The sequence below is a fragment of the Brassica rapa genome, chromosome A02 (genome assembly GCF_000309985.2).
Source record: "Brassica rapa cultivar Chiifu-401-42 chromosome A02, CAAS_Brap_v3.01, whole genome shotgun sequence".
In the NCBI taxonomy this organism is placed as follows: domain Eukaryota; kingdom Viridiplantae; phylum Streptophyta; class Magnoliopsida; order Brassicales; family Brassicaceae; genus Brassica; species Brassica rapa.
Window position 1 is genome coordinate 12,277,241 of NC_024796.2, and position 10,705 is coordinate 12,287,945.

Here is a 10,705-nt window from a genome sequence, read left to right on the forward strand (position 1 = left end):
TTCTCTGTTGGATAATTCCAAGCTTGTGGAAACTTAACATATTATTAGATGTTTAATATGTTAAGATAAACACAATAAGGAAACCTAGAAATAGGAAAAGGAAGTTTCTATTTAGGTTAGGTTTGTGTTTTCCATATCCCACATGTTAAAGGGAATTGTCTTTCATATAAATATAGGTCTAATGGAGAGGTGTTCCATATGATCTAAGTGAAACATATTGAGAGCTTTAGTTTTGAGTAGTTTCTAAAGCTAATAAGAAAAGTTGTTCTTATAACTCTTTGTGTTTCTAAGAGATCTGAATTGGTATCAGAGCCTCAGGTTGGAGACTCGATCTAAGCTTAAGTTGTAGCTTAAGATCCTGGTGCTTGTGAACAAGAGATCGCGACGGCAAGATGGCTGACGTGACTAGGGCTCCACGCACGAAGGACTTTGGATCTACATCCATCCAATGTCCGATGTTGTCATCGACAAACTACACAGTTTGGTCGATGAGGATGAAGGTTCTACTACGTGTTCATGAAGTGTGGGACACAATCGAACCTGGTTCAGATGATCAAAAGAAGAACGATGTTGCGATAGCTCTTTTGTTTCAATCTGTTCCCGAAACATTGATTCTCCAGGTGGGAGAACAAACCGCATCAAAAGAGATCTGGAACGCCATCAAGTCGCGACACCTAGGAGCTGATCGTGTAAGGGAGGCGAGACTTCAGACGTTGATGGCGGAGTTTGACAGGTTGAAGATGGATGATTCAGATACGGTCGATGACTTCGCGGGGAAGATATCGGGCCTATCATCCAAAGCAACCTCTTTGGGGGAAAACATAGAAGAATCCAAGATGGTCAAGAAGTTCTTGAAGGGTCTTCCAAGACACAAGTATATCCAGATCGTAGCATCACTTGAGCAAGTCCTAGATCTCAACTCGACGGGGTTTGAAGACATAGTTGGAAGGCTTAAGGCGTACGAGGAGCGTGTAGGAGAAGAAACTCAGAAAGAAGACCAAGGGAAGCTAATGTTTTCGAACAATGAAGAGCATAGTCAGAGGGGCTATGAGAATTCCCGTGGTAGAGGAAGAGGACGGAACGGTAGAGGCAGAGGTCGAGGTAGGTCACACAACCAAAACCGTGCGTCACACACCGAAGATAACAACTCGGAAAAGAATCGTTCAAAGCTGATATGTTGGAGATGTGACAAGCCTGGTCACTACGCAACTGTCTGTCCCGAGAAGTCAGAGAAGGATCAAGAAACCAACCTAAACGAGACAGAAGAGGCCGATGCACTCTATGTACACGAGGTGGTGTTTTTGAACGAAGATAAGGTGATTCCGAAGAATCTTGATATCAACAAAGGCGATGCAAGTGTCTGGTATTTGGATAATGGAGCGAGCAATCACATGACAGGGAATAAGGAGTTCTTTTCGAGTTTGAATCTCAACACCAAAGGGAAGGTGAAGTTTGGTGATGGATCGTGTGTTGACATTGTAGGAAAGGGTGTGGTTACCTTTGTGTGCAAGACTGGAGAGAAGAAGGCACTCAAGGACATATACTACATACCCGATCTGAAGCACAATATATTGAGTCTTGGGCAAGCAACAGAGAACGGATGTGAGGTTAACATGAAAGATGTCTACTTAACGCTCACAGATTCGCATGGAAGGTTGCTAGTTCGTGTGACAAGATCTCCAAACCGTCTCTACAAGACCCCTATGGAGATAAGCTACCCGGAGTGTTTACATGTCAGGGACGATGATGCTACATGGAGGTGGCATGCTCGACAAGGACATATATGCTATGGAGTGATGAACAACATGGTAAGGAAGGAGATGGTTGTAGGAATGCAGAGTGTAACACACGAAGAAGGCGTGTGTGACATATGTCTCGCAGGAAGCAAACAAGACACCCATTCCCGAGTGTAACACACGAAGAAGGCGTGTGTGACACATGTTTCGCAGGGAAGCAGATCAGACATTCATTCCCGACTAAGGCCATGGTTTGTACATCAAAGCCAGGGAGATTATTGCTTGGAGATATGTGTGAACGAATCGCACCACCAACGCCAGCAGATAATCGTGAGGCATTCTATCGGTTCAAAAGATTTCACACCGATAGAGGAGGAGAGCGTGCCTCAGCTATGTTCAATCTAGGTTGCACCGATAGAGGAGGAGAGGTTGCCTCAGATGTGTTCAATCTAGGATGCACCGATAGAGGAGGAGAGATTGCCTCAGATGAGTTCAACCTATCTTGTGAAGAAGATTGGGTTGAAGCTATGGAAGACGAGTTGGAGTCTATCACAAGAAACAAGATATGGGAGCTTGTAGATAGACCGACTGGTTCTAAGAAGAAAAGAGAAGAGGATCGAGTTTGTGTGTTACACAAGACGTTGCATGTGTTACGCCAGGCACCCAGAGCATGGAGTGTAAAACTCGATCAGGTTCTCAAGGAGATGAGATTTGAGAAGTGCACGAAGGAACCATCAGTGTACTGCAAGACTGAAGGAGGAGACGTCTTGATCATTGCCATCTACGTTGATGATCTATTTGTGACAGGAACTTCACTTAAGGTGATTAGGCAATTCAAGGAGGAGATGTCTAAGAAGTTCGAGATGTCAGATCTAGGTAAGCTAACGTACTACCTTGGCATAGAGGTGATTCAAGGAGCAGACGGAATCAGAATAAAGCAAGAGAGGTATGCTCAAGGAATCCTGTGTGACACAAAGATGGAAGTGTGTAACACGACTCACGTAGGAGTGTGCAACACGACTCACGGAGGAGTGTGTGACACAAAGGTGGAAGCGTGTGACACAACGCACGTACCAATGGAGTCAAGGTTCTCAAAGGCTGAAGATGAACCAGAGATAAATTAGTTGGGTGTTGAGCAGAAGGCCGACATCCTTCCCAGAGCTCATGTACGCAAGATGGCGGATGTGACCAGAGTTATCATCGCAGTGAGCTTCAGCCACAAGACTCATCGCAACTTAAGTGAAGAGGTCATGAGAAGGTTCTACAAGAACTGGGCCGATTCTAAGAAGAAGCAGTACGGAAGCAAGGAGAGCATCCGGTCTAACCTTGAGAAAGATGTGAATCCAATGGGTGGATTTGCACACCATGGTGTGGTGGAGGATGATTACTTGATGATTGAGTTCAAGCAAATGAGGAGCTTAATCGGAGTTCAAGAAATTGATCTCCCTAATTCAAGTTGGAATTAAGGGGGTGAATGTTGGATAATTCCAAGCTTGTGGAAACTTAACATATTATTAGATGTTTAATATGTTAAGATAAACACAATAAGGAAACCTAGAAATAGGAAAAGGAAGTTTCTATTTAGGTTAGGTTTGTGTTTTCCATATCCCACATGTTAAAGGGAATTGTCTTTCATATAAATATAGGTCTAATGGAGAGGTGTTCCATATGATCTAAGTGAAACATATTGAGAGCTTTAGTTTTGAGTAGTTTCTAAAGCTAATAAGAAAAGTTGTTCTTATAACTCTTTGTGTTTCTAAGAGATCTGATTCTCTTCTTGAATCACTTCTTGAACAACATGTATTGGGGTTTGATCTTTGATCAAGGTACCGAACGTTCCAATGGCAAGTAATCCGTGAGGCCAATCACTGAACTCTTCTCGTGATTGATCTGTATGAAACATAAGGCAAACAAAAATGATCAGAGAGCCACTTAATTAGGAGGGGTTGCTTTGCACATATCCAAGTAGACAACTACTTTGGTTATTTAAAAGGTGTTTGTTTCAACGTATAAGTCAGACATTAGATTATAATTTATGTGATCTTTAACTTACGAGAACAAGCAGATGATGTTCTTGGTCTATGAGTATTCGCTTGTTTACCATGTAGCTTATTATGCATCCACCCAAAGAGCTGAAAAAGCAACAAAAAACATTTATGGGTACTTAGCGCATCAACAAGTTTTTTAACCATGGTTTCTCATCAATTAATATTTATATAATTTAGTAATAAAATTTTAAATAATTACAAAAAAGTTCAACCACTAATAAGGTGATACATTGCAAACCAATTCTCAACATTTTCCGTAAGTCTATAAGAGACTTTTCTTTCTACAATTCTGGTTTTCTCAGCTTCTTCTTTTTCATTTATTTTATTGTTTAAACTGTGAAAATTTTGTTGAACAACCCATAAATGATGATGTTCTTATGTTCATTTTCAGACACCGTCTAATAAATCAATGAATATGAGTGTGATGAAACGAACCTTCATGTCTTACTGACCCCGACGAAGAAGAAGAGGAAGAGGTGAAAAAAGAAATGAAATAACTCCTGTTCTTGCTGAATCAAGAAGCTTAAATACACGTAGAAAATCAAAACTAAGATCTTTGAATGTTTTTGATGAATTTGATGGTTCAAGTTCCAAAATTGACGGCCTTATTATTAGACCCAATGGATCAGAAGACATAAAGAAGCTGGCCCATCAAGATGTGAAGCCCACGTCCTGCTCACAGTTACCTGCAACGGTAACAACACCAGTAAGACAAAACAGAGAAAAGGAAGGAGACAAAGGTACGGTTCTACCAGCCAGTCAAGTCACCCTCAGTAACCGCTTTGACGCGCTATTGGAGCAGGAAGAGTGAGCTGTCAGGGCTAGCTGTCATCTCTCTAGAATGGTTCTTATCTTTGTATAAATAGAGATGTTTAGGGTTGTATCAAACCAAGTTAATAAAATCGTAAAACTTCAATCTTTACATCTGAGGTCTCCTATACTCTGCTTTACCTTTATGGTATCAGAGCTCTGGAAGTAGATCATGGATGAAAACGAAGAAGTTCTTGCGGTTTCTGCGCTTACCATTACGCAGGCTGTAACCTTGAAACTCAAAGAGGGAAACTACCTTCTATGGAAATTACAGTTTGAGCAGTTTCTTTCGAGTCAATTACTTCTGGGTCACATCACTGGAGCAACACTGCGGCCTCTTCCGACAGTCACCGTTCGTCAAGGAGATGAGGTTACTGACGCTGTCAATCCCGACTACAACAAGTGGATGCAGAAAGATCAACTCATACTGGCTTGGTTGTACGGAACACTGACGGAAGATGCTCTCAAGTCAATCTATGGCTTGCATACTTCTCACGAGGTGTGGCTGGCTCTTGCAAAGAAATACAATCGTGTGTCTGCTACTCGCCGTCTGGAACTACAGAGGAAGGTTCAGACCACAGTAAAAGGAAACAAGACTATGTCAGCTTACCTCGCGGAGATAAAGTTACTCTGTGATCAACTTGATTCCATAGGAGCACCCATTACAGAACATGAGAAGATTTATGGGGTTCTCAATGGCCTTGGAAAGGAGTACGAAGCTGTGTGTACTGTTATTGAGCATTCCATGGACAGTGCTCCAGGTCCTTGCTTTGATGATGTTGCGTACAAACTTACTGGATTTGATGACAAACTGCGAGCTTATGAAGCAACTGTTGAGCCTTCACCACATCAGGCGTACTATGTGAATCGTGGTGGCTATTCAGGCAGAGGAAGAGGACAAAGCAGAGGAGGCTATCGCGGTCGTGGTGCATACTCAACTCAAGGAAGAGGCTTTCCTCAGCAGTTTGGTCAAGGGGCTTATCAAGGCAGAGGCTCTTCAAACAATCAAAGACCCACCTGCCAGATATGTGGAAAGTATGGACATCCTGCATACAAATGTCACTACCGTTTTGACGAAAGCTTTACTGGTTACGACCCTCCTCAAGCAAATGTCCTCACCACAGCTGGAAACAATCGCCAAGCTGGTGCAGAGTGGTATCCTGATAGTGGCTCTTCTGCTCATGTAACAAACTCGGCTCAACACTTGGACACAGTTCAGGAGTATGATGGTGGTGATCATGTGATAGTAGGCAATGGAGATTTTCTGCCGATAACTCACGTTGGAGCTGCTTCCATTCCTACTGCATCAGGTAGTATCCCTCTCTTGGATGTCTTAGTTTGCCCTGATATAACAAAATCCTTGCTGTCTGTGTCTAAGTTAACCGATGATTTCCCTTGTGAGTTTACGTTTGATGCTAATGCTGTGTATGTAAAGGACAAGCTCACCAGTCAGGTTCTCAGTCGGGGAAACAAAACTAAGGGGCTGTATCGGTTGGATGATCCGCAGTTTCTGTCATTTTATTCTTCAAGACAGCAGAGTACAAGCGACATTGTGTGGCACAGGAGACTAGGACATCCCAATGATCAAGTTCTGAAGCATCTATCAACAATCAAAGCTATCTCTTTCAATAAAACTACTCAGTCGTTATGTGAAGCATGTCAGTTAGGAAAGACATGTAAACTTCCCTTTTTTAGTTCAGACTTTCGTTCCAGCAGAGTTCTTGAGAGAATACACTGTGATGTATGGGGCCCTGCACCTGTTGTTTCAGCTCAGGGTTTTCGGTTTTACGTTGTATTTATTGACAATTGCTCGAGATTCTGTTGGCTTTATCCCCTAAAATTGAAGTCTGATGTGTTCTCTGTCTTCAAATCATTCCAATGTCAAGTAGAGAACCAATACAAAACGAAGATAGCTGTGTTCCAGTCAGATGGTGGTGGTGAATTTGTTAATAAACGTCTGATGGAACATTTTGCTTCATGTGGAATAAAACATCTAGTCTCGTGTCCACACACTCCGGAACAAAATGGAATAGCAGAGAGACGCCATCGATACATCACAGAGCTGGGATTATCAATGATGTTTCAGAGTTCCTTGCCGCAAAAGCTATGGGTGGAAGCGTTTTATACAGCTTCGTTCCTGAGTAATCTGCTACCTACCTCTGTCAATGACAAGATGATCAGTCCGTTTGAGATTCTGAATGGTAAAGCACCGGTCTACACAGCTCTCAGAGTCTTCGGTTCTGCATGCTATCCTTACTTGCGCCCATATGCAGAGAACAAATTTGATCCTAAATCTCTGCTATGTGTCTTTGTTGGATATAATGAAAGATACAAGGGGTATAGATGCTATCATCCACCAACGGGGCGAGTCTACATTAACAGACATGTTTTGTTTGATGAGGAACGACTTCCATTCAAAGACACATATAAACACTTGCTTGCTTCACCAACTACTCAGTTGAGTGCTGCTTGGAGACTTCAAGAACCGGTTGTGCATCAGCAAGAAAGCTCTGACAACATGTCTTCGCATGAAGAGATTGGCAGAACGGTCTCAGTTGTCTTACCTAATCCAATGAATACAGCTCCTCATGTGAATGCTGATAATCCTCAGGAACAGACGACATCAAGTTCTTCACGATCTTCTCAGACTGGTAGTGATTCTGACCTTGATGATCAAGCTGCACCTGAACCAGTACCACCTCAAGTCCCTGAGAACAGTCATCAAATGACAACACGAAGAAAGGCTGGAGTTGTGAAGCCTAACCCAAGGTATGCCCTGATAACAATAAAAGGCGTTCCAACAGTTCCAAAAACTCTTACTGAAGCTTTAAACCATCCTGGTTGGAACGGCTCTATGGGAGAGGAGATAGACATGTGTGATGAGACTGGAACATGGGACTTGGTTCCTCCACCACCAGATATAAGACCTATTGGATGTGGATGGATTCACAAGGTAAAGCTGAACGCTGATGGCACTTTTCTCAAGCTGAGATCACGACTGGTAGCCAGAGGAAATGAGCAAGAAGAAGGAGTAAATTTTTTAGAAACCTACAGCCCTGTGGTTAGAACAGCTACGGTACGTATGGTACTTCATTTCGCAGTTACAGAGAAATGGGACATCAGACAACTCGATGTGAAGAATGCGTTCTTGCATGGAGACTTGTCTGAAACCGTATATATGAGACAGCCCCCTGGCTTTGAAGATAAAGACCATCCTGGTCATGTATGTCTTCTGCGCAAGGCCATCTACGGTCTTAAACAAGCCCCGAGGGCATGGTTCGACAAGTTCAGTTCATACTTGCTAGAGTTTGGGTTTCTCTGTAACACAGGAGATCCATCCTTGTTCGTTTATTTGAAAGGAAACGATGTGATGTTTCTTCTACTGTACGTAGATGATATGGTGATCACCGGTAATAACAAAGATCTTCTTCATCAGTTACTACACTCTCTGAAGAAACAATTTCGAATGAAGGATATGGGACCATTGAGCTACTTTCTTGGCATTCAGGCTCAGTTTACTCCTACTAGATTATTTCTGAATCAAGCAAAGTATGCTACAGATCTACTACAGGCAGCTGGTATGTTGGACTGTGCTCCCATGCCCACACCTCTGCCACTGCAACTGGACAGAGTACCTCATCAAGATGAAGCCTTCAGTAACCCAACTTATTTTCGAAGTTTAGCTGGAAAATTGCAATACCTGACGCTGACCAGGCCTGATATACAATTTGCTGTCAACATGGTGTGTCAAAAGATGCATCTTCCCTCTGTTGCAGACTTCAATTTGCTCAAACGAGTCTTGAGATATCTTAAAGGTACGATTGAGATGGGAGTTCAGCTGGAATCAGACTCAGACTCAAGACTGCGAGCATACTGTGATAGTGATTGGGCAGGGTGTCAAGACACCAGACGTTCAACAGGTGGCTTCTGCACCTTTCTTGGTTGTAATCTCATATCATGGTCAGCCAAACGACAAGATTCAGTGGCTCGATCATCCACAGAAGCTGAGTACAGAACGCTTTCTGATACTGCTGCAGAGCTTGCCTGGATTAGCTTGATGTTGAAGAGTATAGGAGTTAAGCAAACTGATCCAGCAGAGATATATTGCGACAACCTATCAGCAGTTCATCTCACGGCTAACCCTGTGTTACACAGAAAGTCGAAACATTTTGCAACTCACTATCACTTTGCAAGAGAGAAAGTTGCGGATGGATCACTGATTGTCAAGCACATTCCAGCTGCTCAGCAACTGGCAGATGTGTTTACAAAGTCATTACCTCAACGGAACTACTTCAGTCTGCGTTCCAAACTCGGCGTTGCGTTGTCACCCACCTCGAGTTTGCGCGGGAGTATTAGACCCAATGGATCAGAAGACATAAAGAAGCTGGCCCATCAAGATGTGAAGCCCACGTCCTGCTCACAGTTACCTGCAACGGTAACAACACCAGTAAGACAAAACAGAGAAAAGGAAGGAGACAAAGGTACGGTTCTACCAGCCAGTCAAGTCACCCTCAGTAACCGCTTTGACGCGCTATTGGAGCAGGAAGAGTGAGCTGTCAGGGCTAGCTGTCATCTCTCTAGAATGGTTCTTATCTTTGTATAAATAGAGATGTTTAGGGTTGTATCAAACCAAGTTAATAAAATCGTAAAACTTCAATCTTTACATCTGAGGTCTCCTATACTCTGCTTTACCTTTACTTATTTCTTCAAAAAATAAAGCAGGAATAATTTTTTTTTTCTAATGAACTCTGGATTTGATTGGTTAACTTCTGTTCAATTCTCACACTCTTCTTTATAGATAGACCTCACGACGTACGGCTCATATCTCCATGCAAACGATCGTGGTCCAACGAAACATTTTTCCGAGCATATTTAATTTGTATATAGCTTAGTTAATATTATAAAATGCTTAACTATATTATAAAAATTTATTTTGTATAGGAGAGAACGTCACGGCTTTGAATATAGCGGCATTTCGTATGATCATATACCGTCTCAGATCTCTTTTTACCAATTTTCGACTATCTATAAAAGGATATAAAAGTTAGATCGAATCCCAAGATAAGCATTAGTTTTGTCATTGAGTGGTTACTATGTTGACACGAATATATAGAGGCTTCTACACATTTTGTTATTTGTGTGATCTGTATCCTTTTTTTGTGTGATCATATGAGATATATACGGTTATGTATGTGCATAAATTGGCTTAATTTTCGAATTAGTAGCAGAGATTGCCATATAAGTTTTAAACCAAATAAAGCCGTTACCACTTGGAAAATTTATAATATTATTACTTGAAATAAAATATAGATTAATCAATGGTTTAGTTGATGTGTAGATGGCCTTCTTTCTTCCAGTCTGTTATTTCAGTATGACAACTCAGCCTCGGCGAATGAAGGTACGTTATTGTAAGATGATAAGAACTTATAAATCTTAGAAAAAATCTAATGAATAAAAATGTGATACTATCGGACATGGTAGGGCCAGTTAATTTGAAGCAAGCGTTAGTGTTGTTGTTCTCCTGATTTGAAAACCGGTGAGAAGAATGTTTTACGCCATCAATAATATCAGTAAAGGCTTATTCCGGACAATGGAAAAGACTAGGATCCAAAGGCCAAACTCCTCTTAGTTAATAAAAAAAATGTAGCAGATGGCGTGCAATTTCCCAAGTATAAATTAAAAATAGCTTTCGGTGTCTTCTTTAGTTAGTTACCGTATAAATCAAACAGCATAAAATATTTTATTGAACATCATTTGTTTTAATTCTTTCAAAACAAAACATCCATTCGTTCTAGTTTGTGGCCTTAAATTGTGAAACGTGTTCTTAAAATTGCACTTTAATTTTTTTGATCCACACGTAATTTCTGACATGTTCATTATTATTGTAAGGCTAATATGAAATTATCAAAATTCTAAAAGGGAAAGAGACAAAAAGAAAGGGTGAAATTTTAAAGGGCAGACCCCACGAAGAACTCATGCCATTGCCCCCTTGTCCTCTGGAATTCTAAGATCATAGTCTGTCTGTACACTTTTTCTTTTTTTGATCTAATATTGTATCTCTATCTTCCAGCAAATAATGTATATAACTTATTTTATCTAATCATATTTTTG

General features: G+C 41.4%; 1 long non-coding RNA gene across 1 annotated transcript; it reads right to left on the reverse strand.

Annotated features, from left to right (window-relative positions):
- Positions 1-3,505: 3,505 nt before the first annotated feature.
- On the reverse strand, positions 3,506-4,406 carry LOC117132034. The gene is made up of 3 exons (XR_004455424.1): positions 4,220-4,406; positions 3,790-3,868; positions 3,506-3,626 (listed from the first exon to the last, which is right to left on the reverse strand). It is a non-coding gene; the product is annotated as an uncharacterized LOC117132034 (long non-coding RNA).
- Positions 4,407-10,705: the final 6,299 nt, after the last annotated feature.